At 35.6% G+C, this 26,440-nt stretch overlaps 27 non-coding genes across 27 annotated transcripts; all 27 read right to left on the bottom strand.

The window, feature by feature from the left end:
• Positions 1-646: 646 nt before the first annotated feature.
• Positions 647-719, bottom strand: TRNAR-ACG (transfer RNA arginine (anticodon ACG)). The gene has a single exon. It is a non-coding gene; the product is annotated as a tRNA-Arg (tRNA).
• Positions 720-2,366: 1,647 nt separating this feature from the next.
• Positions 2,367-2,439, bottom strand: TRNAR-ACG (transfer RNA arginine (anticodon ACG)). Its single transcript has one exon. It is a non-coding gene; the product is annotated as a tRNA-Arg (tRNA).
• A 506-nt stretch (positions 2,440-2,945) lies between these two features.
• TRNAR-ACG (transfer RNA arginine (anticodon ACG)) lies at positions 2,946-3,018 on the bottom strand. The gene has a single exon. It is a non-coding gene; the product is annotated as a tRNA-Arg (tRNA).
• A 1,079-nt stretch (positions 3,019-4,097) lies between these two features.
• TRNAR-ACG (transfer RNA arginine (anticodon ACG)) lies at positions 4,098-4,170 on the bottom strand. The gene has a single exon. It is a non-coding gene; the product is annotated as a tRNA-Arg (tRNA).
• Positions 4,171-5,169: 999 nt separating this feature from the next.
• On the bottom strand, positions 5,170-5,241 carry TRNAH-GUG (transfer RNA histidin (anticodon GUG)). Its single transcript has one exon. It is a non-coding gene; the product is annotated as a tRNA-His (tRNA).
• Positions 5,242-6,326: 1,085 nt separating this feature from the next.
• TRNAH-GUG (transfer RNA histidin (anticodon GUG)) lies at positions 6,327-6,398 on the bottom strand. Its single transcript has one exon. It is a non-coding gene; the product is annotated as a tRNA-His (tRNA).
• Positions 6,399-6,968: 570 nt separating this feature from the next.
• On the bottom strand, positions 6,969-7,041 carry TRNAR-ACG (transfer RNA arginine (anticodon ACG)). Its single transcript has one exon. It is a non-coding gene; the product is annotated as a tRNA-Arg (tRNA).
• A 427-nt stretch (positions 7,042-7,468) lies between these two features.
• On the bottom strand, positions 7,469-7,540 carry TRNAH-GUG (transfer RNA histidin (anticodon GUG)). The gene has a single exon. It is a non-coding gene; the product is annotated as a tRNA-His (tRNA).
• A 586-nt stretch (positions 7,541-8,126) lies between these two features.
• On the bottom strand, positions 8,127-8,199 carry TRNAR-ACG (transfer RNA arginine (anticodon ACG)). Its single transcript has one exon. It is a non-coding gene; the product is annotated as a tRNA-Arg (tRNA).
• Positions 8,200-8,704: 505 nt separating this feature from the next.
• Positions 8,705-8,777, bottom strand: TRNAR-ACG (transfer RNA arginine (anticodon ACG)). Its single transcript has one exon. It is a non-coding gene; the product is annotated as a tRNA-Arg (tRNA).
• Positions 8,778-9,282: 505 nt separating this feature from the next.
• Positions 9,283-9,355, bottom strand: TRNAR-ACG (transfer RNA arginine (anticodon ACG)). The gene has a single exon. It is a non-coding gene; the product is annotated as a tRNA-Arg (tRNA).
• A 1,083-nt stretch (positions 9,356-10,438) lies between these two features.
• On the bottom strand, positions 10,439-10,511 carry TRNAR-ACG (transfer RNA arginine (anticodon ACG)). Its single transcript has one exon. It is a non-coding gene; the product is annotated as a tRNA-Arg (tRNA).
• A 1,580-nt stretch (positions 10,512-12,091) lies between these two features.
• Positions 12,092-12,163, bottom strand: TRNAH-GUG (transfer RNA histidin (anticodon GUG)). Its single transcript has one exon. It is a non-coding gene; the product is annotated as a tRNA-His (tRNA).
• Positions 12,164-12,733: 570 nt separating this feature from the next.
• On the bottom strand, positions 12,734-12,806 carry TRNAR-ACG (transfer RNA arginine (anticodon ACG)). Its single transcript has one exon. It is a non-coding gene; the product is annotated as a tRNA-Arg (tRNA).
• Positions 12,807-14,453: 1,647 nt separating this feature from the next.
• Positions 14,454-14,526, bottom strand: TRNAR-ACG (transfer RNA arginine (anticodon ACG)). The gene has a single exon. It is a non-coding gene; the product is annotated as a tRNA-Arg (tRNA).
• Positions 14,527-16,750: 2,224 nt separating this feature from the next.
• TRNAC-ACA (transfer RNA cysteine (anticodon ACA)) lies at positions 16,751-16,823 on the bottom strand. The gene has a single exon. It is a non-coding gene; the product is annotated as a tRNA-Cys (tRNA).
• A 507-nt stretch (positions 16,824-17,330) lies between these two features.
• TRNAR-ACG (transfer RNA arginine (anticodon ACG)) lies at positions 17,331-17,403 on the bottom strand. The gene has a single exon. It is a non-coding gene; the product is annotated as a tRNA-Arg (tRNA).
• Positions 17,404-17,907: 504 nt separating this feature from the next.
• Positions 17,908-17,980, bottom strand: TRNAR-ACG (transfer RNA arginine (anticodon ACG)). Its single transcript has one exon. It is a non-coding gene; the product is annotated as a tRNA-Arg (tRNA).
• A 505-nt stretch (positions 17,981-18,485) lies between these two features.
• TRNAG-ACC (transfer RNA glycine (anticodon ACC)) lies at positions 18,486-18,558 on the bottom strand. The gene has a single exon. It is a non-coding gene; the product is annotated as a tRNA-Gly (tRNA).
• Positions 18,559-19,064: 506 nt separating this feature from the next.
• Positions 19,065-19,137, bottom strand: TRNAH-AUG (transfer RNA histidin (anticodon AUG)). The gene has a single exon. It is a non-coding gene; the product is annotated as a tRNA-His (tRNA).
• A 505-nt stretch (positions 19,138-19,642) lies between these two features.
• Positions 19,643-19,715, bottom strand: TRNAR-ACG (transfer RNA arginine (anticodon ACG)). The gene has a single exon. It is a non-coding gene; the product is annotated as a tRNA-Arg (tRNA).
• A 2,220-nt stretch (positions 19,716-21,935) lies between these two features.
• On the bottom strand, positions 21,936-22,008 carry TRNAC-ACA (transfer RNA cysteine (anticodon ACA)). Its single transcript has one exon. It is a non-coding gene; the product is annotated as a tRNA-Cys (tRNA).
• Positions 22,009-22,515: 507 nt separating this feature from the next.
• On the bottom strand, positions 22,516-22,588 carry TRNAR-ACG (transfer RNA arginine (anticodon ACG)). The gene has a single exon. It is a non-coding gene; the product is annotated as a tRNA-Arg (tRNA).
• Positions 22,589-23,092: 504 nt separating this feature from the next.
• TRNAR-ACG (transfer RNA arginine (anticodon ACG)) lies at positions 23,093-23,165 on the bottom strand. Its single transcript has one exon. It is a non-coding gene; the product is annotated as a tRNA-Arg (tRNA).
• Positions 23,166-23,670: 505 nt separating this feature from the next.
• On the bottom strand, positions 23,671-23,743 carry TRNAG-ACC (transfer RNA glycine (anticodon ACC)). Its single transcript has one exon. It is a non-coding gene; the product is annotated as a tRNA-Gly (tRNA).
• A 506-nt stretch (positions 23,744-24,249) lies between these two features.
• TRNAH-AUG (transfer RNA histidin (anticodon AUG)) lies at positions 24,250-24,322 on the bottom strand. Its single transcript has one exon. It is a non-coding gene; the product is annotated as a tRNA-His (tRNA).
• A 505-nt stretch (positions 24,323-24,827) lies between these two features.
• TRNAR-ACG (transfer RNA arginine (anticodon ACG)) lies at positions 24,828-24,900 on the bottom strand. Its single transcript has one exon. It is a non-coding gene; the product is annotated as a tRNA-Arg (tRNA).
• Positions 24,901-26,440: the final 1,540 nt, after the last annotated feature.

Genomic DNA, 26,440 nt, shown 5'->3' with positions numbered 1-26,440 from the left:
AAAATGCCATGACCTGTTTTCGAACCGGGGTTGCTGCGGCCACAACGCAGAGTACTAACCACTATACGATCACAGCAAATTAAGCGAGCCAGGTAGGAGTCGAACCTACAAACTTATGATCCATAGTCAGACACGTTATCCAGGTGCCCTGTAGTAATTGAAGTGTCTTTCCTGTTTTTGAGCCTGTTTTAAAGTTTTTTGGTTATTGAAGTATATACAGAATCACATTTTGGAAATTGACTTTACACTATCTGCAGGGATTGATTCCCAAAAACGTTTTAGGTACAATAATCCTTGTGGCTGCTAAAAGATCTTTCAAAAATGTAATGAACTTACTCAGACAGAGCACAAACATTCTTCTTTCTTGAATTCCAGAATTTATGTCAAATTCACAGTCCTTTAGTAAAATAATTCACAATTAAATTATTCAAAGCATGTTAAGATAGCTTTATAATAAGCATTAAACACAAATAGTGCAAGCACCTTCAAAGAATCTGCTTACTTTCTGAAATTTTCTTAAGATTCAGTATTGTGTAAAAATGGATGATTGAGAAACAAAATCAAAATGCCATGACCTGTTTTCGAACCGGGGTTGCTGCGGCCACAACGCAGAGTACTAACCACTATGCGATCAAGGCAATATAAGCGAGCCAGGTAGGAGTCGAACCTACAATCTTCTGATCCGTAGTCAGACGCGTTATCCATTGCGCCACAGGCCCACGTGTTTTGTAGTAATTGAAGTGTCTTTCCTGTTTTTGAGCCTATTTTCAGAGTTTTATGGTTATTGAAGTATATACAGAATCACATTTTGGAAATTGACTGTAGACTATCTGCAGGGATTGTTTCCCAAAAACGTTTTAGGTAAAATAATAATTGTGATTGCTAAAAGATATTTCAAAAATGTGATGAACTTACTCAGAAGGAAGCCCAAACATTCTTCTTTCCTGAATTCTAGAATTTATGTCAAATTCCCAGTACTTTAGTACAATAATTCACAATTAAATTATTCAAAGCATGTTAAGATAGCTTTATAATAAGCATTAAACACAAATAGTGCAAGCACCTTCAAAGAATCTGCTTACTTTCTGAAATTTTCTTAAGATTCAGTATTGTGAAAAAATGGATGATTGAGATACAAAATCAAAATGCTGTGAGCCGGATTCGAACCGGGGTTGCTGCGGCCACAACGCAGAGTACTAACCACTATACGATCACAGCAATTTAAGCGAGCCAGGTAGGAATCTAACCTACAATCTACAGATCCATAGTCAGACACGTTATCCATTGCCCACTGTCCCGGGTGTCTTGTAGTAATTGAAGTGTCTTTCCTGTTTTTGAGCCTGTTTTCAGAATTTTATGGTTATTGAAGTATATACAGAATCACATTTTGGTAATTGACTGTACACTATCTGCAGGGATTGTTTCCCAAAAACGTTTTAGGTAAAATAATCCTTGTGACTGCGATAAGATCTTTAAAAAATGTGATGAACTTACTCAGACAGAGCCCAAACATTCTTCTTTCCTGAATTCCAGAATTTATGTCAAATTCCCAGTCCTTTAGTACAATTATTCACAATTAAATTATTCAAAGCATGTTAAGATAGCTTTATAATAAGCATTAAACACAAATAGTGCAAGCACCTTCAAAGAATCTGCTTACTTTCTGAAATTTTCTTAAGATTCAGTATTGTGAAAAAATGGATGATTGTGAAACAAAATCAAAATGCTGTGACCCATTTTCGAACCAGTGTTGCTGCGGCCACAACGCAGAGTACTAACCACTATACGATGATGGCAATTTAAGCGAGCCAGGTAGGAGTCGAACCTACAATCTACAGATCCATAGTCAGACACGTTATCCAGGTGCCCTGTAGTAATTGAAGTGTCTTTCCTGTTTTTGAGCCTGTTTTAAAGTTTTATGGTTATTGAAGTATATACAGAATCACATTTTGGAAATTGACTGTACACTATCTGCAGGGATTGATTCCCAAAAACGTTTTAGGTACAATAATCCTTGTGACTGCTAAAAGATCTTTCAAAAATGTAATGAACTTACTCAGACAGAGCACAAACATTCTTCTTTCCTGAATTCCAGAATTTATGTCAAATTCACAGTCCTTTAGTAAAATAATTCACAATTAAATTATTCAAAGCATGTTAAGATAGCTTTATAATAAGCATTAAACACAAATAGTGCAAGCACCTTCAAAGAATCTGCTTACTTTCTGAAATTTTCTTAAGATTCAGTATTGTGTAAAAATGGATGATTGAGAAACAAAATCAAAATGCCGTGACCTGTTTTCGAACTGGGGTTGCTGCGGCAACAACGCAGGGTACTAACCACTATGCGATCAAGGCAATATAAGCGAGCCAGGTAGGAGTCGAACCTACAATCTTCTGATCCGTAGTCAGACACGTTATCCATTACGCCACTGGCCCACGTGTTTTGTAGTAATTGAAGTGTCTTTCCTGTTTTTGAGCCTATTTTCAGATTTTTATGGTTATTGAAGTATATACAGAATTACATTTTGGAAATTGACTGTAGACTATCTGCAGGGATTGTTTCCCAAAAACGTTTTAGGTAAAATAATAATTGTGACTGCTAAAAGATATTTCAAAAATGTGATGAACTTACTCAGACAGAGCCCAAACATTCTTCTTTCCTGAATTCCAGAATTTATGTCAAATTCCCAGCCCTTTAGTACAATAATTCACAATTAAATTATTCAAAGCATGTTAAGATAGCTTTATAATAAGCATTAAACACAAATAGTGCAAGCACCTTCAAAGAATCTGCTTACTTTCTGAAATTTTCTTAAGATTCAGTATTGTGAAAAAATGGATGATTGTGAAACAAAATCAAAATGCCGTGACCTGTTTTCGAACCGTGGTTGCTGCGGCCACAACGCAGAGTACTAACCACTATGCGATCAAGGCAATATAAGCGAGCCAGGTAGGAGTCGAACCTACAATCTTCTGATCCGTAGTCAGACGCGTTATCCATTGCGCCACTGGCCCATTGTAGCAATTGAAGTGTCTTTCCTGTTTTTGAGCCTATTTTCAGAGTTTTATGGTTATTGAAGTATATACAGAATCACATTTTGGAAATTGACTGTAGACTATCTGCAGGGATTGTTTCCCAAAAACGTTTTAGGTAAAATAATAATTGTGACTGCTAAAAGATATTTCAAAAATGTGATGAACTTACTCAGAAGGAAGCCCAAACATTCTTCTTTCCTGAATTCTAGAATTTATGTCAAATTCCCAGTACTTTAGTACAATAATTCACAATTAAATTATTCAAAGCATGTTAAGATAGCTTTATAATAAGCATTAAACACAAATAGTGCAAGCACCTTCAAAGAATCTGCTTACTTTCTGAAATTTTCTGAAGATTCAGTATTGTGAAAAAATGGATGATTGAGAAACAAAATCAAAATGTTGTGAACCGGATTCGAACCGGGGTTGCTGCGGCCACAACGCAGAGTACTAACCACTATACGATCACGGCAATTTAAGCGAGCCAGGTAGGAGTCGAACCTACAATCTACAGATCCATAGTCAGAAACGTTATCCATTGCCCACTGTCCCGGGTGTCTTGTAGTAATTGAAGTGTCTTTCCTGTTTTTGAGCCTGTTTTCAGAATTTTATGGTTATTGAAGTATATACAGAATCACATTTTGGAAATTGACTGTACACTATCTGCAGGGATTGATTCCCAAAAACGTTTTAGGTACAATAATCCTTGTGACTGCTAAAAGATCTTTCAAAAATGTAATGAACTTACTCAGACAGAGCACAAACATTCTTCTTTCCTGAATTCCAGAATTTATGTCAAATTCCCAGTCCTTTAGTACAATAATTCACAATTAAATTATTCAAAGCATGTTAAGATAGCTTTATAATAAGCATTAAACACAAATAGTGCAAGCACCTTCAAAGAATCTGCTTACTTTCTGAAATTTTCTTAAGATTCAGTATTGTGAAAAAATGGATGATTGTGAAACAAAATCAAAATGCCATGACCTGTTTTCGAACCGTGGTTGCTGCGGCCACAACGCAGAGTACTAACCACTATGCGATCAAAGCAATATAAGCGAGCCAGGTAGGAGTCGAACCTACAATCTTCTGATCCGTAGTCAGACGCGTTATCCATTGCGCCACTGGCCCATTGTAGTAATTGAAGTGTCTTTCCTGTTTTTGAGCCTATTTTCAGAGTTTTATGGTTATTGAAGTATATACAGAATCACATTTTGGAAATTGACTGTAGACTATCTGCAGGGATTGTTTCCCAAAAACGTTTTAGGTAAAATAATAATTGTGACTGCTAAAAGATATTTCAAAAATGTGATGAACTTACTCAGAAGGAAGCCCAAACATTCTTCTTTCCTGAATTCTAGAATTTATGTCAAATTCCCAGTACTTTAGTACAATAATTCACAATTAAATTATTCAAAGCATGTTAAGATAGCTTTATAATAAGCATTAAACACAAATAGTGCAAGCACCTTCAAAGAATCTGCTTACTTTCTGAAATTTTCTGAAGATTCAGTATTGTGAAAAAATGGATGATTGAGAAACAAAATCAAAATGTTGTGACCCGGATTCGAACCGGGGTTGCTGCGGCCACAACGCAGAGTACTAACCACTATACGATCACGGCAATTTAAGCGAGCCAGGTAGGAGTCGAACCTACAATCTACAGATCCATAGTCAGAAACGTTATCCATTGCCCACTGTCCCGGGTGTCTTGTAGTAATTGAAGTGTCTTTCCTGTTTTTGAGCCTGTTTTCAGAATTTTATGGTTATTGAAGTATATACAGAATCACATTTTGGAAATTGACTGTACACTATCTGCAGGGATTGATTCCCAAAAACGTTTTAGGTACAATAATCTTTGTGACTGCTAAAAGATCTTTCAAAAATGTAATGAACTTACTCAGACAGAGCACAAACATTCTTCTTTCCTGAATTCCAGAATTTATGTCAAATTCCCAGTCCTTTAGTAAAATAATTCACAATTAAATTATTCAAAGCATGTTAAGATAGCTTTATAATAAGCATTAAACACAAATAGTGCAAGCACCTTCAAAGAATCTGCTTACTTTCTGAAATTTTCTTAAGATTCAGTATTGTGAAAAAATGGATGATTGAGAAACAAAATCAAAATGCCATGACCCGGATTCGAACCGGGGTTGCTGCGGCCACAACGCAGAGTACTAACCACTATACGATCATGGCAATTTAAGCGAGCCAGGTAGGAGTCGAACCTACAATCTACAGATCCATAGTCAGACACGTTATCCATTGCCCACTGTCCCGGGTGTCTTGTAGTAATTGAAGTGTCTTTCCTGTTTTTGAGCCTGTTTTCAGAATTTTATGGTTATTGAAGTATATACAGAATCACATTTTGGAAATTGACTGTACACTATCTGCAGGGATTGTTTCCCAAAAACGTTTTAGGTAAAATAATCCTTGTGACTGCTAAAAGATCTTTAAAAAATGTGATGAACTTACTCAGACAGAGCCCAAACATTCTTCTTTCCTGAATTCCAGAATATATGTCAAATTCCCAGTCCTTTAGTACAATAATTCACAATTAAATTATTCAAAGCATGTTAAGATAGCTTTATAATAAGCATTAAACACAAATAGTGCAAGCACCTTCAAAGAATATGCTTACTTTCTGAAATTTTCTTAAGATTCAGTATTGTGAAAAAATGGATGATTGTGAAACAAAATCAAAATGCTGTGACCGGTTTTCAAAATGGGGTTGCTGCAGCCACAACACAGAGTACTAACTACTATACAATCACGGCAATTTAAGCGAGCCAGGTAGGAGTCGAACCTACAATCTTCTGATCCGTATTCAGATGCGTTATCCATTGCGCCACTGGCCCAAGTGTTTTGTAGTAAATGAAGTGTCTTTCCTGTTTTTGAGCCTTTTTTCAGAGTTTTATGGTTATTGAAGTATATACAGAATCACATTTTGGAAATTGACTGTACACTATCTGCAGGGATTGTTTCCCAAAAATGTTTTAGGTAAAATAATCCTTGTGACTGCAAAAAGATCTTTAAAAAATGTGATGAACTTACTCTGACAGAGCCCAAACATTCTTCTTTCCTGAATTCTAGAATTTATGCCAAATTCCAAGTACTTTAGTACAATAATTCACAATTAAATTATTCAAAGCATGTTAAGATAGCTTTATAATAAGCATTAAACACAAATAGTGCAAGCACCTTCAAAGAATCTGCTTACTTTCTGAAATTTTCTTAAGATTCAGTATTGTGAAAAAATGGATGATTGAGAAACAAAATCAAAATGCCGTGACCCGGATTCGAACCGGGGTTGCTGCGGCCACAACGCAGAGTACTAACCACTATACGATCACGGCAATTTAAGCGAGCCAGGTAGGAGTCGAACCTACAAACTTATGATCCATAGTCAGACACGTTATCCAGGTGCCCTGTAGTAATTGAAGAGTCTTTCCTGTTTTTGAGCCTGTTTTAAAGTTTTATGGTTATTGAAGTATATACAGAATCACATTTTGGAAATTGACTGTACACTATTTGCAGGGATTGATTCCCAAAAACGTTTTAGGTACAATAATCCTTGTGACTGCTAAAAGATCTTTCAAAAATGTAATGAACTTACTCAGACAGAGCACAAACATTCTTCTTTCCTGATTTCCTGAATTTATGTCAAATTCACAGTCCTTTAGTAAAATAATTCACAATTAAATTATTCAAAGCATGTTAAGATAGCTTTATAATAAGCATTAAACACAAATAGTGCAAGCACCTTCAAAGAATCTGCTTACTTTCTGAAATTTTCTTAAGATTCAGTATTGTGTAAAAATGGATGATTGAGAAACAAAATCAAAATGCCGTGACCTGTTTTCGAACCGGGGTTGCTGCGGCCACAATGCAGAGTACTAACCACTATGCGATCAAAGCAATATAAGCGAGCCAGGTAGGAGTCGAACCTACAATCTTCTGATCCGTTGTCAGACGCGTTATCCATTGCGCCACTGGCCCACGTGTTTTGCAGTAATTGAAGTGTCTTTCCTGTTTTTGAGCCTATTTTCAGAGTTTTATGGTTATTGAAGTATATACAGAATCACATTTTGGAAATTGACTGTAGACTATCTGCAGGGATTGTTTCCCAAAAACGTTTTAGGTAAAATAATAATTGTGACTGCTAAAAGATATTTCAAAAATGTGATGAACTTACTCAGAAGGAAGCCCAAACATTCTTCTTTCCTGAATTCTAGAATTTATGTCAAATTCCCAGTACTTTAGTACAATAATTCACAATTAAATTATTCAAAGCATGTTAAGATAGCTTTATAATAAGCATTAAACACAAATAGTGCAAGCACCTTCAAAGAATCTGCTTACTTTCTGAAATTTTCTTAAGATTCAGTATTGTGAAAAAATGGATGATTGAGAAACAAAATCAAAATGCCATGACCCGGATTCGAACCGGGGTTGCTGCGGCCACAACGCAGAGTACTAACCACTATACGATCACGGCAATTTAAGCGAGCCAGGTAGGAGTCGAACCTACAATCTACAGATCCATAGTCAGACACGTTATCCATTGCCCACTGTCCCGGGTGTCTTGTAGTAATTGAAGTGTCTTTCCTGTTTTTGAGCCTGTTTTCAGAATTTTATGGTTATTGAAGTATATACAGAATCACATTTTGGTAATTGACTGTACACTATCTGCAGGGATTGTTTCCCAAAAACGTTTTAGGTAAAATAATCCTTGTGACTGCTAAAAGATCTTTAAAAAATGTGATGAACTTACTTCAACAGAGCCCAAACAATCTTCTTTCCTGAATTCCAGAATTTATGTCAAATTCCCAGTCCTTTAGTACAATAATTCACAATTAAATTATTCAAAGCATGTTAAGATAGCTTTATAATAAGCATTAAACACAAATAGTGCAAGCACCTTCAAAGAATCTGCTTACTTTCTGAAATTTTCTTAAGATTCAGTATTGTGAAAAAATGGATGATTGTGAATCAAAATCAAAATGCCGTTACCCGGATTCGAACCAGTGTTGCTGCGGCCACAACGCAGAGTACTAACCACTATACGATCACGGCAATATAAGCGAGCCAGGTAGGAGTCGAACCTACAAACTTATGATCCGTAGTCAGACACGTTATCCATTGCGCCACTGGCCCAGGTGCCCTGTAGTAATTGAAGTGTCTTTCCTGTTTTTGAGCCAGTTTTGGAGTTTTATGGTTATTGAAGTATATACAGAATCACATTTTGGAAATTGACTGTACACTATCTGCAGGGATTGTTTCCCAAAAACGTTTTAGGTAAAATAATCCTTGTGACTGCTAAAAGATCTTTAAAAAATGTGATGAACTTACTCAGACAGAGCCCAAACATTCTTCTTTCCTGAATTCCAGAATTTATGTCAAATTCCCAGTCCTTTAGTACAATAATTCACAATTAAATTATTCAAAGCATGTTAAGATAGCTTTATAATAAGCATTAAACACAAATAGTGCAAGCACCTTCAAAGAATCTGCTTACTTTCTGAAATTTTCTTAAGATTCAGTATTGTGAAAAAATGGATGATTGTGAAACAAAATCAAAATGCTGTAACCCGTTTTCGAAATGGGGTTGCTGCAGCCACAACGCAGAATACTAACTACTATACAATCACGGCAATTTAAGCAAGCCAGGTAGGAGTCGAACCTACAATTTTCTGATTCGTAGTCAGACGCGTTATCCATTGCGCCACTGGCCCATGTGTTTTGTAGTAATTGAAGTCTTTCCTGTTTTTGAGCCTATTTTCAGAGTTTTATGGTTATTAAAGTATATACAGAATCACATTTTGGAAATTAACTGTACACTATCTGCAGGGATTGCTTCCCAAAAACGTTTTAGGTAAAATAATCCTTGTGACTGCTAAAAGATCTTTAAAAAATGTGATGAACTTACTCAGACAGAGCCCAAACATTCTTCTTTCCTGAATTCCAGAATTTATGTCAAATTCCCAGTCCTTTAGTACAATAATTCACAATTAAATTATTCAAAGCATGTTAAGATAGCTTTATAATAAGCATTAAACACAAATAGTGCAAGCACCTTCAAAGAATCTGCTTACTTTCTGAAATTTTCTTAAGATTCAGTATTGTGTAAAAATGGATGATTGAGAAACAAAATCAAAATGCCGTGACCTGTTTTCGAACTGGGGTTTGCTGCGGCAACAACGCAGAGTACTAACCACTATGCGATCAAGGCAATATAAGCGAGCCAGGTAGGAGTCGAACCTACAATCTTCTGATCCGTAGTCAGACACGTTATCCATTGCGCCACTGGCCCACGTGTTTTGTAGTAATTGAAGTGTCTTTCCTGTTTTTGAGCCTATTTTCAGAGTTTTATGGTTATTGAAGTATATACAGAATTACATTTTGGAAATTGACTGTAGACTATCTGCAGGGATTGTTTCCCAAAAACGTTTTAGGTAAAATAATAATTGTGACTGCTAAAAGATATTTCAAAAATGTGATGAACTTACTCAGACAGAGCCCAAACATTCTTCTTTCCTGAATTCCAGAATTTATGTCAAATTCCCAGTCCTTTAGTACAATAATTCACAATTAAATTATTCAAAGCATGTTAAGATAGCTTTATAATAAGCATTAAACACAAATAGTGCAAGCACCTTCAAAGAATCTGCTTACTTTCTGAAATTTTCTTAAGATTCAGTATTGTGAAAAAATGGATGATTGTGAAACAAAATCAAAAAGCTGTGACCCGTTTTCGAACCGGGGGTGCTGCGGCCACAACGCAGAGTACTAACCACTATATGATCACGTCAATTTAAGCGAGCCAGGTAGGAGTCAAACCTACAAACTTATGATCCATAGTCAGACACGTTATCCATTGCGCCACTGGCCCAGGTGCCATGTAGTAATTGAAGTGTCTTTCCTGTTTTTGAGCCAGTTTTGGAGTTTTATGGTTATTGAAGTATATACAGAATCACATTTTGGAAATTGACTGTACACTATCTGCAGGGATTGTTTCCCAAAATTTTTTAGGTAAAATAATCCTTGTGACTGCTAAAAGATCTTTAAAAAATGTGATGAACTTACTCAGACAGAGCCCAAACATTCTTCTTTCCTGAATTCCATAATTTATGTCATATTCCCAGTCCTTTAGTACAATAATTCACAATTAAATTATTCAAAGCATGTTAAGATAGCTTTATAATAAGCATTAAACACAAATAGTGCAAGCACCTTCAAAGAATCTGCTTACTTTCTGAAATTTTCTTAAGATTCAGTATTGTGAAAAAATGGATGATTGTGAAATAAAATCAAAATGCTGTGACCCGTTTTCGAAATGGGGTTGCTGCAGCCACAACGCAGAGTACTAACCACTATACAATCACAGCAATTTAAGCGAGCCAGGTAGGAGTTGAACCTACAATCTCCTGATCCGTAGTCAGACGCGTTATCCATTGCGCCACTGGCCCATGTGTTTTGTAGTAATTGAAGTCTTTCCTGTTTTTGAGCCTATTTTCAGAGTTTTATGGTTATTGAAGTATATACAGAATCACATTTTGGAAATTAACTGTACACTATCTGCAGGGATTGCTTCCCAAAAACGTTTTAGGTAAAATAATCCTTGTGACTGCTAAAAGATCTTTAAAAAATGTGATGAACTTACTCAGACAGAGCCCAAACATTCTTCTTTCCTGAATTCCAGAATTTATGTCAAATTCCCAGTCCTTTAGTACAATAATTCACAATTAAATTATTCAAAGCATGTTAAGATAGCTTTATAATAAGCATTAAACACAAATAGTGCAAGCACCTTCAAAGAATCTGCTTACTTTCTGAAATTTTCTTAAGATTCAGTATTGTGAAAAAATGGATGATTGTGAAACAAAATCAAAATGCTGTGACCCGTTTTCGAAATGGGGTTGCTGCAGCCACAACGCAGAGTACTAACTACTATACAATCACGGCAATTTAAGCGAGCCAGGTAGGAGTCGACCCTACAATCTTCTGATCTATAGTCAGACGCGTTATCCATTGCCCAATGTCGCAGGTGTCTTGTAGCAATTGAAGAGTCTTTCCTGTTTTTGAGCCTGTTTTAAAGTTTTATGGTTATTGAAGTATATACATAATCACATTTTGGAAATTGACTGTACACTATCTGCAGGGATTGCTTCCCAAAAACGTTTTAGGTAAAATAATCCTTGTGACTGCTAAAAGATCTTTAAAAAATGTGATGAACTTACTCAGACAGAGCCCAAACATTCTTCTTTCCTGAATTCCAGAATTTATGTCATATTCCCAGTCCTTTAGTACAATAATTCACAATTAAATTATTCAAAGCATGTTAAGATAGCTTTATAATAAGCATTAAACACAAATAGTGCAAGCACCTTCAAAGAATCTGCTTACTTTCTGAAATTTTCTTAAGATTCAGTATTGTGAAAAAATGGATGATTGTGAAACAAAATCAAAATGCTGTTACCCGTTTTCGAAATGGGGTTGCTGCAGCCACAACGCAGAGTACTAACTACTATACAATCACAGCAATTTAAGCGAGCCAGGTAGGAGTCGAACCTACAATCTTCTGATTCGTAGTCAGACGCTTTATCAATTGCGCCACTGGCCCTCGTGTTTTGTAGTAATTGAAGTGTCTTTCCTGTTTTTGAGCCTTTTTTCAGAGTTTTATGGTTATTGAAGTATATACAGAATCACATTTTGGAAATTGACTGTACACTATCTGCAGGGATTGTTTCCCAAAAACGTTTTAGGTAAAATAATCCTTGTGACTGCTAAAAGATCTTTAAAATATGTGATGAACTTACTCTGACAGAGCCCAAACATTCTTCTTTCCTGAATTCTAGAATTTATGTCAAATTCCAAGTACTTTAGTACAATAATTCACAATTAAATTATTCAAAGCATGTTAAGATAGCTTTATAATAAGCATTAAACACAAATAGTGCAAGCACCTTCAAAGAATCTGCTTACTTTCTGAAATTTTCTTAAGATTCAGTATTGTGAAAAAATGGATGATTGAGAAACAAAATCAAAATGCCGTGACCCGGATTCGAACCGGGGTTGCTGCGGCCACAACGCAGAGTACTAACCACTATACGATCACAGCAATTTAAGCGAGCCAGGTAGGAGTCGAACCTACAAACTTATGATCCATAGTCAGACACGTTATCCAGGTGCCCTGTAGTAATTGAAGTGTCTTTCCTGTTTTTGAGCCTGTTTTAAAGTTTTATGGTTATTGAAGTATATACAGAATCACATTTTGGAAATTGACTTTACACTATCTGCAGGGATTGATTCCCAAAAACGTTTTAGGTACAATAATCCTTGTGGCTGCTAAAAGATCTTTCAAAAATGTAATGAACCTACTCAGACAGAGCACAAACATTCTTCTTTCTTGAATTCCAGAATTTATGTCAAATTCACAGTCCTTTAGTAAAATAATTCACAATTAAATTATTCAAAGCATGTTAAGATAGCTTTATAATAAGCATTAAACACAAATAGTGCAAGCACCTTCAAAGAATCTGCTTACTTTCTGAAATTTTCTTAAGATTCAGTATTGTGTAAAAATGGATGATTGAGAAACAAAATCAAAATGCCATGACCTGTTTTCGAACCGGGGTTGCTGCGGCCACAACGCAGAGTACTAACCACTATGCGATCAAGGAAATATAAGCGAGCCAGGTAGGAGTCAAACCTACAATCTTCTGATCCGTAGTCAGACGCGTTATCCATTGCGCCACAGGCCCACGTGTTTTGTAGTAATTGAAGTGTCTTTCCTGTTTTTGAGCCTATTTTCAGAGTTTTATGGTTATTGAAGTATATACAGAATCACATTTTGGAAATTGACTGTAGACTATCTGCAGGGATTGTTTCCCAAAAACGTTTTAGGTAAAATAATAATTGTGACTGCTAAAAGATATTTCAAAAATGTGATGAACTTACTCAGAAGGAAGCCCAAACATTCTTCTTTCCTGAATTCTAGAATTTATGTCAAATTCCCAGTACTTTAGTACAATAATTCACAATTAAATTATTCAAAGCATGTTAAGATAGCTTTATAATAAGCATTAAACACAAATAGTGCAAGCACCTTCAAAGAATCTGCTTACTTTCTGAAATTTTCTTAAGATTCAGTATTGTGAAAAAATGGATGATTGAGATACAAAATCAAAATGTCGTGACCCGGATTCGAACCGGGATTGCTGCGGCCACAACGCAGAGTACTAACCACTATACGATCACAGCAATTTAAGCGAGCCAGGTAGGAATCTAACCTACAATCTACAGATCCATAGTCAGACATGTTATCCATTGCCCACTGTCCCGGGTGTCTTGTAGTAATTGAAGTGTCTTTCCTGTTTTTGAGCCTGTTTTCAGAATTTTATGGTTATTGAAGTATATACAGAATCACATTTTGGTAATTGACTGTACACTATCTGCAGGGATTGTTTCCCAAAAACGTTTTAGGTAAAATAATCCTTGTAAATGCGATAAGATCTTTAAAAAATGTGATGAACTTACTCAGACAGAGCCCAAACATTCTTCTTTCCTGAATTCCAGAATTTATGTCAAATTCACAGTCCTTTAGTACAATTATTCACAATTAAATTATTCAAAGCATGTTAAGATAGCTTTATAATAAGCATTAAACACAAATAGTGCAAGCACCTTCAAAGAATCTGCTTACTTTCTGAAATTTTCTTAAGATTCAGTATTGTGAAAAAATGGATGATTGTGAAACAAAATCAAAATGCTGTGACCCATTTTCGAACCAGTGTTGCTGTGGCCACAACGCAGAGTACTAACCACTATACGATGATGGCAATTTAAGCGAGCCAGGTAGGAGTCGAACCTACAATCTACAGATCCATAGTCAGACACGTTATCCAGGTGCCCTGTAGTAATTGAAGTGTCTTTCCTCTTTTTGAGCCTGTTTTAAAGTTTTATGGTTATTGAAGTATATACAGAATCACATTTTGGAAATTGACTGTACACTATCTGCAGGGATTGATTCCCAAAAACGTTTTAGGTACAATAATCCTTGTGACTGCTAAAAGATCTTTCAAAAATGTAATGAACTTACTCAGACAGAGCACAAACATTCTTCTTTCCTGAATTCCAGAATTTATGTCAAATTCACAGTCCTTTAGTAAAATAATTCACAATTAAATTATTCAAAGCATGTTAAGATAGCTTTATAATAAGCATTAAACACAAATAGTGCAAGCACCTTCAAAGAATCTGCTTACTTTCTGAAATTTTCTTAAGATTCAGTATTGTGTAAAAATGGATGATTGAGAAACAAAATCAAAATGCCGTGACCTGTTTTCGAACTGGGGTTGCTGCGGCAACAACGCAGAGTACTAACCACTATGCGATCAAGGCAATATAAGCGAGCCAGGTAGGAGTCGAACCTACAATCTTCTGATCCGTAGTCAGACACGTTATCCATTGCGCCACTGGCCCACGTGTTTTGTAGTAATTGAAGTGTCTTTCCTGTTTTTGAGCCTATTTTCAGATTTTTATGGTTATTGAAGTATATACAGAATTACATTTTGGAAATTGACTGTAGACTATCTGCAGGGATTGTTTCCCAAAAACGTTTTAGGTAAAATAATAATTGTGACTGCTAAAAGATATTTCAAAAATGTGATGAACTTACTCAGACAGAGCCCAAACATTCTTCTTTCCTGAATTCCAGAATTTATGTCAAATTCCCAGCCCTTTAGTACAATAATTCACAATTAAATTATTCAAAGCATGTTAAGATAGCTTTATAATAAGCATTAAACACAAATAGTGCAAGCACCTTCAAAGAATCTGCTTACTTTCTGAAATTTTCTTAAGATTCAGTATTGTGAAAAAATGGATGATTGTGAAACAAAATCAAAATGCTGTGACCCGTTTTCGAAATGGGGTTGCTACAGCCACAACGCAGAGTACTAACTACTATACAATCACGGTAATTTAAGCGAGCCAGGTAGGAGTCGAATCTACAATCTTCTGACCCGTAGTCAGACGCTTTATCCATTGTGCCACTGGCCCACGTGTTTTGTAGTAATTGAAGTGTCTTTCCTGTTTTTGAGCCTGTTTTCAGAATTTTATGGTTATTGAAGTATATACAGAATCACATTTTGGAAATTGACTGTACACTATCTGCAGGGATTGTTTCCCAAAAACGTTTTAGGTAAAATAATCCTTGTGACTGCTAAAAGATCTTTAAAAAATGTGATGAACTTACTCTGACAGAGCCCAAACATTCTTCTTTCCTGAATTCTAGAATTTATGTCAAATTCCAAGTACTTTAGTACAATAATTCACAATTAAATTATTCAAAGCATGTTAAGATAGCTTTATAATAAGCATTAAACACAAATAGTGCAAGCACCTTCAAAGAATCTGCTTACTTTCTGAAATTTTCTTAAGATTCAGTATTGTGAAAAAATGGATGATTGAGAAACAAAATCAAAATGCCGTGACCCGGATTTGAACCAGGGTTGCTGCGGCCACAACGCAGAGTACTAACCACTATAAGATCACGGCAATTTAAGCAAGCCAGGTAGGAGTCGAACCTACAATCTACAGATCCATAGTCAGACACGTTATCCATAGCCCACTGTCACGGGTGTCTTGTAGTAATTGAAGTGTCTTTCCTGTTTTTGAGCCTGTTTTCAGAATTTTATGGTTATTGAAGTATACACAGAATCACATTTTGGTAATTGACTGTACACTATCTGCAGGGATTGTTTCCCAAAAACGTTTTAGGTAAAATAATCCTTGTGACTGCGATAAGATCTTTAAAAAATGTGATGAACTTACTCAGACAGAGCCCAAACATTCTTCTTTCCTGAATTCCAGAATTTATGTCAAATTCCCAGTCCTTTAGTACAATAATTCACAATTAAATTATTCAAAGCATGTTAAGATAGCTTTATAATAAGCATTAAACACAAATAGTGCAAGCACCTTCAAAGAATCTGCTTACTTTCTGAAATTTTCTTAAGATTCAGTATTGTGAAAAAATGGATGATTGTGAAACAAAATCAAAATGCTGTGACCCGTTTTCGAACCAGGGTTGCTGCGGCCACAACGCAGAGTACTAACCACTATACGATCACGGCAATTTAAGCAAGCCAGGTAGGAGTCGAACCTACAAACTTATGATCCATAGTCAGTCACGTTATCCAGGTGCCCTGTAGTAATTGAAGTGTTTTTCCAGTTTTTGAGCCTATTTTAAAGTTTTATGGTTATTGAAGTATATACAGAATCACATTTTGGAAATTGACTGTACACTATCTGCAGGGATTGATTCCCAAAAACGTTTTAGGTACAATAATCCTTGTGACTGCTAAAAGATCTTTCAAAAATGTAATGAACTTACTCAGACAGAGCACAAACATTCTTCTTTCCTGAATTCCAGAATTTATGTCAAATTCACAGCCCTTTAGTAAAATAATTCACAATTAAATTATTCAAGCATGTTAAGATAGCTTTATAATAAGCATTAAACACAAATAGTGCAAGCACCTTCAAAGAATCTGCTTACTTTCTGAAATTTTCTTAAGATTCAGTATTGTGTAAAAATGGATGATTGAGAAACAAAATCAAAATGCCGTGACCTGTTTTCGAACCGGGGTTGCAGCAGCCACAACGCAGAGTACTAACCACTATGCGATCAAGGCAATATAAGCGAGCCAGGTAGGAGTCGAACCTACAATCTTCTGATATGTAGTCAGACGCGTTATCCATTGCGCCACTGGCCCACGTGTTTTGTAGTAATTGAAGTGTCTTTCCTGTTTTTGAGCCTATTTTCAGAGTTTTATGGTTATTGAAGTATATACAGAAACACATTTTGGAAATTGACTGTAGACTATCTGCAGGGATTGTTTCCCAAAAACGTTTTAGGTAAAATAATAATTGTGACTGCTAAAAGATATTTCAAAAATGTGATGAACTTACTCAGAAGGAAGCCCAAACATTCTTCTTTCCTGAATTCTAGAATTTATGTCAAATTCCCAGTACTTTAGTACAATAATTCACAATTAAATTATTCAAAGCATGTTAAGATAGCTTTATAATAAGCATTAAACACAAATAGTGCAAGCACCTTCAAAGAATCTGCTTACTTTCTGAAATTTTCTTAAGATTCAGTATTGTGAAAAAATGGATGATTGTGAATCAAAATCAAAATGCCGTTACCCGGATTCGAACCAGTGTTGCTGCGGCCACAACGCAGAGTACTAACCACTATACGATCACGGCAATATAAGCGAGCCAGGTAGGAGTCGAACCTACAAACTTATGATCCGTAGTCAGACACGTTATCCATTGCGCCACTGGCCCAGGTGCCCTGTAGTAATTGAAGTGTCTTTCCTGTTTTTGAGCCAGTTTTGGAGTTTTATGGTTATTGAAGTATATACAGAATCACATTTTGGAAATTGACTGTACACTATCTGCAGGGATTGTTTCCCAAAAACGTTTTAGGTAAAATAATCCTTGTGACTGCTAAAAGATCTTTAAAAAATGTGATGAACTTACTCAGACAGAGCCCAAACATTCTTCTTTCCTGAATTCCAGAATTTATGTCAAATTCCCAGTCCTTTAGTACAATAATTCACAATTAAATTATTCAAAGCATGTTAAGATAGCTTTATAATAAGCATTAAACACAAATAGTGCAAGCACCTTCAAAGAATCTGCTTACTTTCTGAAATTTTCTTAAGATTCAGTATTGTGAAAAATGGATGATTGTGAAACAAAATCAAAATGCTGTGACCCGTTTTCGAAATGGGGTTGCTGCAGCCACAATGCAGAATACTAACTACTATACAATCCCGGCAATTTAAGCAAGCCAGGTAGGAGTCGAACCTACAATTTTCTGATTCGTAGTCAGACGCGTTATCCATTGCGCCACTGGCCCATGTGTTTTGTAGTAATTGAGGTCTTTCCTGTTTTTGAGCTTATTTTCAGAGTTTTATGGTTATTAAAGTATATACAGAATCACATTTTGGAAATTAACTGTACACTATCTGCAGGGATTGCTTCCCAAAAACGTTTTAGGTAAAATAATCCTTGTGACTGCTAAAAGATCTTTAAAAAATGTGATGAACTTACTCAGACAGAGCCCAAACATTCTTCTTTCCTGAATTCCAGAATTTATGTCAAATTCCCAGTCCTTTAGTACAATAATTCACAATTAAATTATTCAAAGCATGTTAAGATAGCTTTATAATAAGCATTAAACACAAATAGTGCAAGCACCTTCAAAGAATCTGCTTACTTTCTGAAATTTTCTTAAGATTCAGTATTGTGTAAAAATGGATGATTGAGAAACAAAATCAAAATGCCGTGACCTGTTTTCGAACTGGGGTTTGCTGCGGCAACAACGCAGAGTACTAACCACTATGCGATCAAGGCAATATAAGCGAGCCAGGTAGGAGTCGAACCTACAATCTTCTGATCGGTAGTCAGACACGTTATCCATTGCGCCACTGGCCCACGTGTTTTGTAGTAATTGAAGTGTCTTTCCTGTTTTTGAGCCTATTTTCAGAGTTTTATGGTTATTGAAGTATATACAGAATTACATTTTGGAAATTGACTGTAGACTATCTGCAGGGATTGTTTCCCAAAAACGTTTTAGGTAAAATAATAATTGTGACTGCTAAAAGATATTTCAAAAATGTGATGAACTTACTCAGACAGAGCCCAAACATTCTTCTTTCCTGAATTCCAGAATTTATGTCAAATTCCCAGTCCTTTAGAACAATAATTCACAATTAAATTATTCAAAGCATGTTAAGATAGCTTTATAATAAGCATTAAACACAAATAGTGCAAGCACCTTCAAAGAATCTGCTTACTTTCTGAAATTTTCTTAAGATTCAGTATTGTGAAAAAATGGATGATTGTGAAACAAAATCAAAATGCTGTGACCCGTTTTCGAACCGGGGGTGCTGCGGCCACAACGCAGAGTACTAACCACTATATGATCACGTCAATTTAAGCGAGCCAGGTAGGAGTCGAACCTACAAACTTATGATCCATAGTCAGACACGTTATCCATTGCGCCACTGGCCCAGGTGCCATGTAGTAATTGAAGTGTCTTTCCTGTTTTTGAGCCAGTTTTGGAGTTTTATGGTTATTGAAGTATATACAGAATCACATTTTGGAAATTGACTGTACACTATCTGCAGGGATTGTTTCCCAAAAATGTTTTAGGTAAAATAATCCTTGTGACTGCTAAAAGATCTTTAAAAAATGTGATGAACTTACTCAGACAGAGCCCAAACATTCTTCTTTCCTGAATTCCATAATTTATGTCATATTCCCAGTCCTTTAGTACAATAATTCACAATTAAATTATTCAAAGCATGTTAAGATAGCTTTATAATAAGCATTAAACACAAATAGTGCAAGCACCTTCAAAGAATCTGCTTACTTTCTGAAATTTTCTTAAGATTCAGTATTGTGAAAAAATGGATGATTGTGAAACAAAATCAAAATGCTGTGACCCGTTTTCGAAATGGGGTTGCTGCAGCCACAACGCAGAGTACTAACTACTATACAATCACAGCAATTTAAGCGAGCCAGGTAGGAGTTGAACCTACAATCTCCTGATCCGTAGTCAGATGCGTTATCCATTGCGCCACTGGCCCACGTGTTTTGTAGTAATTGAAGTCTTTCCTGTTTTTGAGCCTATTTTCAGAGTTTTATGGTTATTGAAGTATATACAGAATCACATTTTGGAAATTAACTGTACACTATCTGCAGGGATTGCTTCCCAAAAACGTTTTAGGTAAAATAATCCTTGTGACTGCTAAAAGATCTTTAAAAAATGTGATGAACTTACTCAGACAGAGCCCAAACATTCTTCTTTCCTGAATTCCAGACTTTATGTCAAATTCCCAGTCCTTTAGTACAATAATTCACAATTAAATTATTCAAAGCATGTTAAGATAGCTTTATAATAAGCATTAAACACAAATAGTGCAAGCACCTTCAAAGAATCTGCTTACTTTCTGAAATTTTCTTAAGATTCAGTATTGTGAAAAAATGGATGATTGTGAAACAAAATCAAAATGCTGTGAACCGTTTTCGAAATGGGGTTGCTGCAGCCACAACGCAGAGTACTAACTACTATACAATCACGGCAATTTAAGCGAGCCAGGTAGGAGTCGACCCTACAATCTTCTGATCTATAGTCAGACGCGTTATCCATTGCCCACTGTCGCAGGTGTCTTGTAGCAATTGAAGAGTCTTTCCTGTTTTTGAGCCTGTTTTAAAGTTTTATGGTTATTGAAGTATATACAGAATCACATTTTGGAAATTGACTGTACACTATCTGCAGGGATTGTTTCCCAAAAACGTTTTAGGTAAAATAATCCTTGTGACTGCTAAAAGATCTTTAAAAAATGTGATGAACTTACTCTGACAGAGCCCAAACATTCTTCTTTCCTGAATTCTAGAATTTATGTCAAATTCCAAGTACTTTAGTACAATAATTCACAATTAAATTATTCAAAGCATGTTAAGATAGCTTTATAATAAGCATTAAACACAAATAGTGCAAGCACCTTCAAAGAATCTGCTTACTTTCTGAAATTTTCTTAAGATTCAGTATTGTGAAAAAATGGATGATTGAGAAACAAAATCAAAATGCCGTGACCCGGATTTGAACCAGGGTTGCTGCGGCCACAACGCAGAGTACTAACCACTATAAGATCACGGCAATTTAAGCAAGCCAGGTAGGAGTCGAACCTACAATCTACAGATCCATAGTCAGACACGTTATCCATAGCCCACTGTCACGGGTGTCTTGTAGTAATTGAAGTGTCTTTCCTGTTTTTGAGCCTGTTTTCAGAATTTTATGGTTATTGAAGTATACACAGAATCACATTTTGGTAATTGACTGTACACTATCTGCAGGGATTGTTTCCCAAAAACGTTTTAGGTAAAATAATCCTTGTGACTGCGATAAGATCTTTAAAAAATGTGATGAACTTACTCAGACAGAGCCCAAACATTCTTCTTTCCTGAATTCCAGAATTTATGTCAAATTCCCAGTCCTTTAGTACAATAATTCACAATTAAATTATTCAAAGCATGTTAAGATAGCTTTATAATAAGCATTAAACACAAATAGTGCAAGCACCTTCAAAGAATCTGCTTACTTTCTGAAATTTTCTTAAGATTCAGTATTGTGAAAAAATGGATGATTGTGAAACAAAATCAAAATGCTGTGACCCGTTTTCGAACCAGGGTTGCTGCGGCCACAACGCAGAGTACTAACCACTATACGATCACGGCAATTTAAGCAAGCCAGGTAGGAGTCGAACCTACAAACTTATGATCCATAGTCAGTCACGTTATCCAGGTGCCCTGTAGTAATTGAAGTGTCTTTCCTGTTTTTGAGCCTATTTTAAAGTTTTATGGTTATTGAAGTATATACAGAATCACATTTTGGAAATTGACTGTACACTATCTGCAGGGATTGATTCCCAAAAACGTTTTAGGTACAATAATCCTTGTGACTGCTAAAAGATCTTTCAAAAATGTAATGAACTTACTCAGACAGAGCACAAACATTCTTCTTTCCTGAATTCCAGAATTTATGTCAAATTCACAGCCCTTTAGTAAAATAATTCACAATTAAATTATTCAAGCATGTTAAGATAGCTTTATAATAAGCATTAAACACAAATAGTGCAAGCACCTTCAAAGAATCTGCTTACTTTCTGAAATTTTCTTAAGATTCAGTATTGTGTAAAAATGGATGATTGAGAAACAAAATCAAAATGCCGTGACCTGTTTTCGAACCGGGGTTGCAGCAGCCACAACGCAGAGTACTAACCACTATGCGATCAAGGCAATATAAGCGAGCCAGGTAGGAGTCGAACCTACAATCTTCTGATATGTAGTCAGACGCGTTATCCATTGCGCCACTGGCCCACGTGTTTTGTAGTAATTGAAGTGTCTTTCCTGTTTTTGAGCCTATTTTCAGAGTTTTATGGTTATTGAAGTATATACAGAAACACATTTTGGAAATTGACTGTAGACTATCTGCAGGGATTGTTTCCCAAAAACGTTTTAGGTAAAATAATAATTGTGACTGCTAAAAGATATTTCAAAAATGTGATGAACTTACTCAGAAGGAAGCCCAAACATTCTTCTTTCCTGAATTCTAGAATTTATGTCAAATTCCCAGTACTTTAGTACAATAATTCACAATTAAATTATTCAAAGCATGTTAAGATAGCTTTATAATAAGCATTAAACACAAATAGTGCAAGCACCTTCAAAGAATCTGCTTACTTTCTGAAATTTTCTTAAGATTCAGTATTGTGAAAAAATGGATGATTGTGAATCAAAATCAAAATGCCGTTACCCGGATTCGAACCAGTGTTGCTGCGGCCACAACGCAGAGTACTAACCACTATACGATCACGGCAATATAAGCGAGCCAGGTAGGAGTCGAACCTACAAACTTATGATCCGTAGTCAGACACGTTATCCATTGCGCCACTGGCCCAGGTGCCCTGTAGTAATTGAAGTATCTTTCCTGTTTTTGAGCCAGTTTTGGAGTTTTATGGTTATTGAAGTATATACAGAATCACATTTTGGAAATTGACTGTACACTATCTGCAGGGATTGTTTCCCAAAAACGTTTTAGGTAAAATAATCCTTGTGACTGCTAAAAGATCTTTAAAAAATGTGATGAACTTACTCAGACAGAGCCCAAACATTCTTCTTTCCTGAATTCCAGAATTTATGTCAAATTCCCAGTCCTTTAGTACAATAATTCACAATTAAATTATTCAAAGCATGTTAAGATAGCTTTATAATAAGCATTAAACACAAATAGTGCAAGCACCTTCAAAGAATCTGCTTACTTTCTGAAATTTTCTTAAGATTCAGTATTGTGAAAAATGGATGATTGTGAAACAAAATCAAAATGCTGTGACCCGTTTTCGAAATGGGGTTGCTGCAGCCACAATGCAGAATACTAACTACTATACAATCCCGGCAATTTAAGCAAGCCAGGTAGGAGTCGAACCTACAATTTTCTGATTCGTAGTCAGACGCGTTATCCATTGCGCCACTGGCCCATGTGTTTTGTAGTAACTGAGGTCTTTCCTGTTTTTGAGCTTATTTTCAGAGTTTTATGGTTATTAAAGTATATACAGAATCACATTTTGGAAATTAACTGTACACTATCTGCAGGGATTGCTTCCCAAAAACGTTTTAGGTAAAATAATCCTTGTGACTGCTAAAAGATCTTTAAAAAATGTGATGAACTTACTCAGACAGAGCCCAAACATTCTTCTTTCCTGAATTCCAGAATTTATGTCAAATTCCCAGTCCTTTAGTACAATAATTCACAATTAAATTATTCAAAGCATGTTAAGATAGCTTTATAATAAGCATTAAACACAAATAGTGCAAGCACCTTCAAAGAATCTGCTTACTTTCTGAAATTTTCTTAAGATTCAGTATTGTGTAAAAATGGATGATTGAGAAACAAAATCAAAATGCCGTGACCTGTTTTCGAACTGGGGTTTGCTGCGGCAACAACGCAGAGTACTAACCACTATGCGATCAAGGCAATATAAGCGAGCCATGTAGGAGTCGAACCTACAATCTTCTGATCGGTAGTCAGACACGTTATCCATTGCGCCACTGGCCCACGTGTTTTGTAGTAATTGAAGTGTCTTTCCTGTTTTTGAGCCTATTTTCAGAGTTTTATGGTTATTGAAGTATATACAGAATTACATTTTGGAAATTGACTGTAGACTATCTGCAGGGATTGTTTCCCAAAAACGTTTTAGGTAAAATAATAATTGTGACTGCTAAAAGATATTTCAAAAATGTGATGAACTTACTCAGACAGAGCCCAAACATTCTTCTTTCCTGAATTCCAGAATTTATGTCAAATTCCCAGTCCTTTAGAACAATAATTCACAATTAAATTATTCAAAGCATGTTAAGATAGCTTTATAATAAGCATTAAACACAAATAGTGCAAGCACCTTCAAAGAATCTGCTTACTTTCTGAAATTTTCTTAAGATTCAGTATTGTGAAAAAATGGATGATTGTGAAACAAAATCAAAATGCTGTGACCCGTTTTCGAACCGGGGGTGCTGCGGCCACAACGCAGAGTACTAACCACTATATGATCACGTCAATTTAAGCGAGCCAGGTAGGAGTCGAACCTACAAACTTATGATCCATAGTCAGACACGTTATCCATTGCGCCACTGGCCCAGGTGCCATGTAGTAATTGAAGTGTCTTTCCTGTTTTTGAGCCAGTTTTGGAGTTTTATGGTTATTGAAGTATATACAGAATCACATTTTGGAAATTGACTGTACACTATCTGCAGGGATTGTTTCCCAAAAATGTTTTAGGTAAAATAATCCTTGTGACTGCTAAAAGATCTTTAAAAAATGTGATGAACTTACTCAGACAGAGCCCAAACATTCTTCTTTCCTGAATTCCATAATTTATGTCATATTCCCAGTCCTTTAGTACAATAATTCACAATTAAATTATTCAAAGCATGTTAAGATAGCTTTATAATAAGCATTAAACACAAATAGTGCAAGCACCTTCAAAGAATCTGCTTACTTTCTGAAATTTTCTTAAGATTCAGTATTGTGAAAAAATGGATGATTGTGAAACAAAATCAAAATGCTGTGACCCGTTTTCGAAATGGGGTTGCTGCAGCCACAACGCAGAGTACTAACTACTATACAATCACAGCAATTTAAGCGAGCCAGGTAGGAGTTGAACCTACAATCTCCTGATCCGTAGTCAGACGCGTTATCCATTGCGCCACTGGCCCACGTGTTTTGTAGTAATTGAAGTCTTTCCTGTTTTTGAGCCTATTTTCAGAGTTTTATGGTTATTGAAGTATATACAGAATCACATTTTGGAAATTAACTGTACACTATCTGCAGGGATTGCTTCCCAAAAACGTTTTAGGTAAAATAATCCTTGTGACTGCTAAAAGATCTTTAAAAAATGTGATGAACTTACTCAGACAGAGCCCAAACATTCTTCTTTCCTGAATTCCAGAATTTATGTCAAATTCCCAGTCCTTTAGTACAATAATTCACAATTAAATTATTCAAAGCATGTTAAGATAGCTTTATAATAAGCATTAAACACAAATAGTGCAAGCACCTTCAAAGAATCTGCTTACTTTCTGAAATTTTCTTAAGATTCAGTATTGTGAAAAAATGGATGATTGTGAAACAAAATCAAAATGCTGTGACCCGTTTTCGAAATGGGGTTGCTGCAGCCACAACGCAGAGTACTAACTACTATACAATCACGGCAATTTAAGCGAGCCAGGTAGGAGTCGACCCTACAATCTTCTGATCTATAGTCAGACGCGTTATCCATTGCCCAATGTCGCAGGTGTCTTGTAGCAATTGAAGAGTCTTTCCTGTTTTTGAGCCTGTTTTAAAGTTTTATGGTTATTGAAGTATATACATAATCACATTTTGGAAATTGACTGTACACTATCTGCAGGGATTGCTTCCCAAAAACGTTTTAGGTAAAATAATCCTTGTGACTGCTAAAAGATCTTTAAAAAATGTGATGAACTTACTCAGACAGAGCCCAAACATTCTTCTTTCCTGAATTCCAGAATTTATGTCATATTCCCAGTCCTTTAGTACAATAATTCACAATTAAATTATTCAAAGCATGTTAAGATAGCTTTATAATAAGCATTAAACACAAATAGTGCAAGCACCTTCAAAGAATCTGCTTACTTTCTGAAATTTTCTTAAGATTCAGTAGTGTGAAAAAATGGATGATTGTGAAACAAAATCAAAATGCTGTGACCCGTTTTCGAAATGGGGTTGCTGCAGCCACAACGCAGAGTACTAACTACTATACAATCACAGCAATTTAAGCGAGCCAGGTAGGAGTCGAACCTACAATCTTCTGATTCGTAGTTGCGCCACTGGCCCTCGTGTTTTGTAGTAATTGAAGTGTCTTTCCTGTTTTTGAGCCTTTTTTCAGAGTTTTATGGTTATTGAAGTATATACAGAATCACATTTTGGAAATTAACTGTACACTATCTGCAGGGATTGCTTCCCAAAAACAATTTACGTTTTAGGTAAAATAATCCTTGTGACTGCTAAAAGATCTTTAAAATATGTGATGAACTTACTCTGACAGAGCCCAAACATTCTTCTTTCCTGAATTCTAGAATTTATGTCAAATTCCAAGTACTTTAGTACAATAATTCACAATTAAATTATTCAAAGCATGTTAAGATAGCTTTATAATAAGCATTAAACACAAATAGTGCAAGCACCTTCAAAGAATCTGCTTACTTTCTGAAATTTTCTTAAGATTCAGTATTGTGA

The sequence above is a fragment of the Taudactylus pleione genome, unplaced genomic scaffold, assembly GCF_031769625.1.
Source record: "Taudactylus pleione unplaced genomic scaffold, aTauple2 ptg000551l, whole genome shotgun sequence".
Lineage (NCBI taxonomy): Eukaryota > Metazoa > Chordata > Amphibia > Anura > Myobatrachidae > Taudactylus > Taudactylus pleione.
This window is presented reverse-complemented; position numbering and strand designations above follow the sequence as displayed.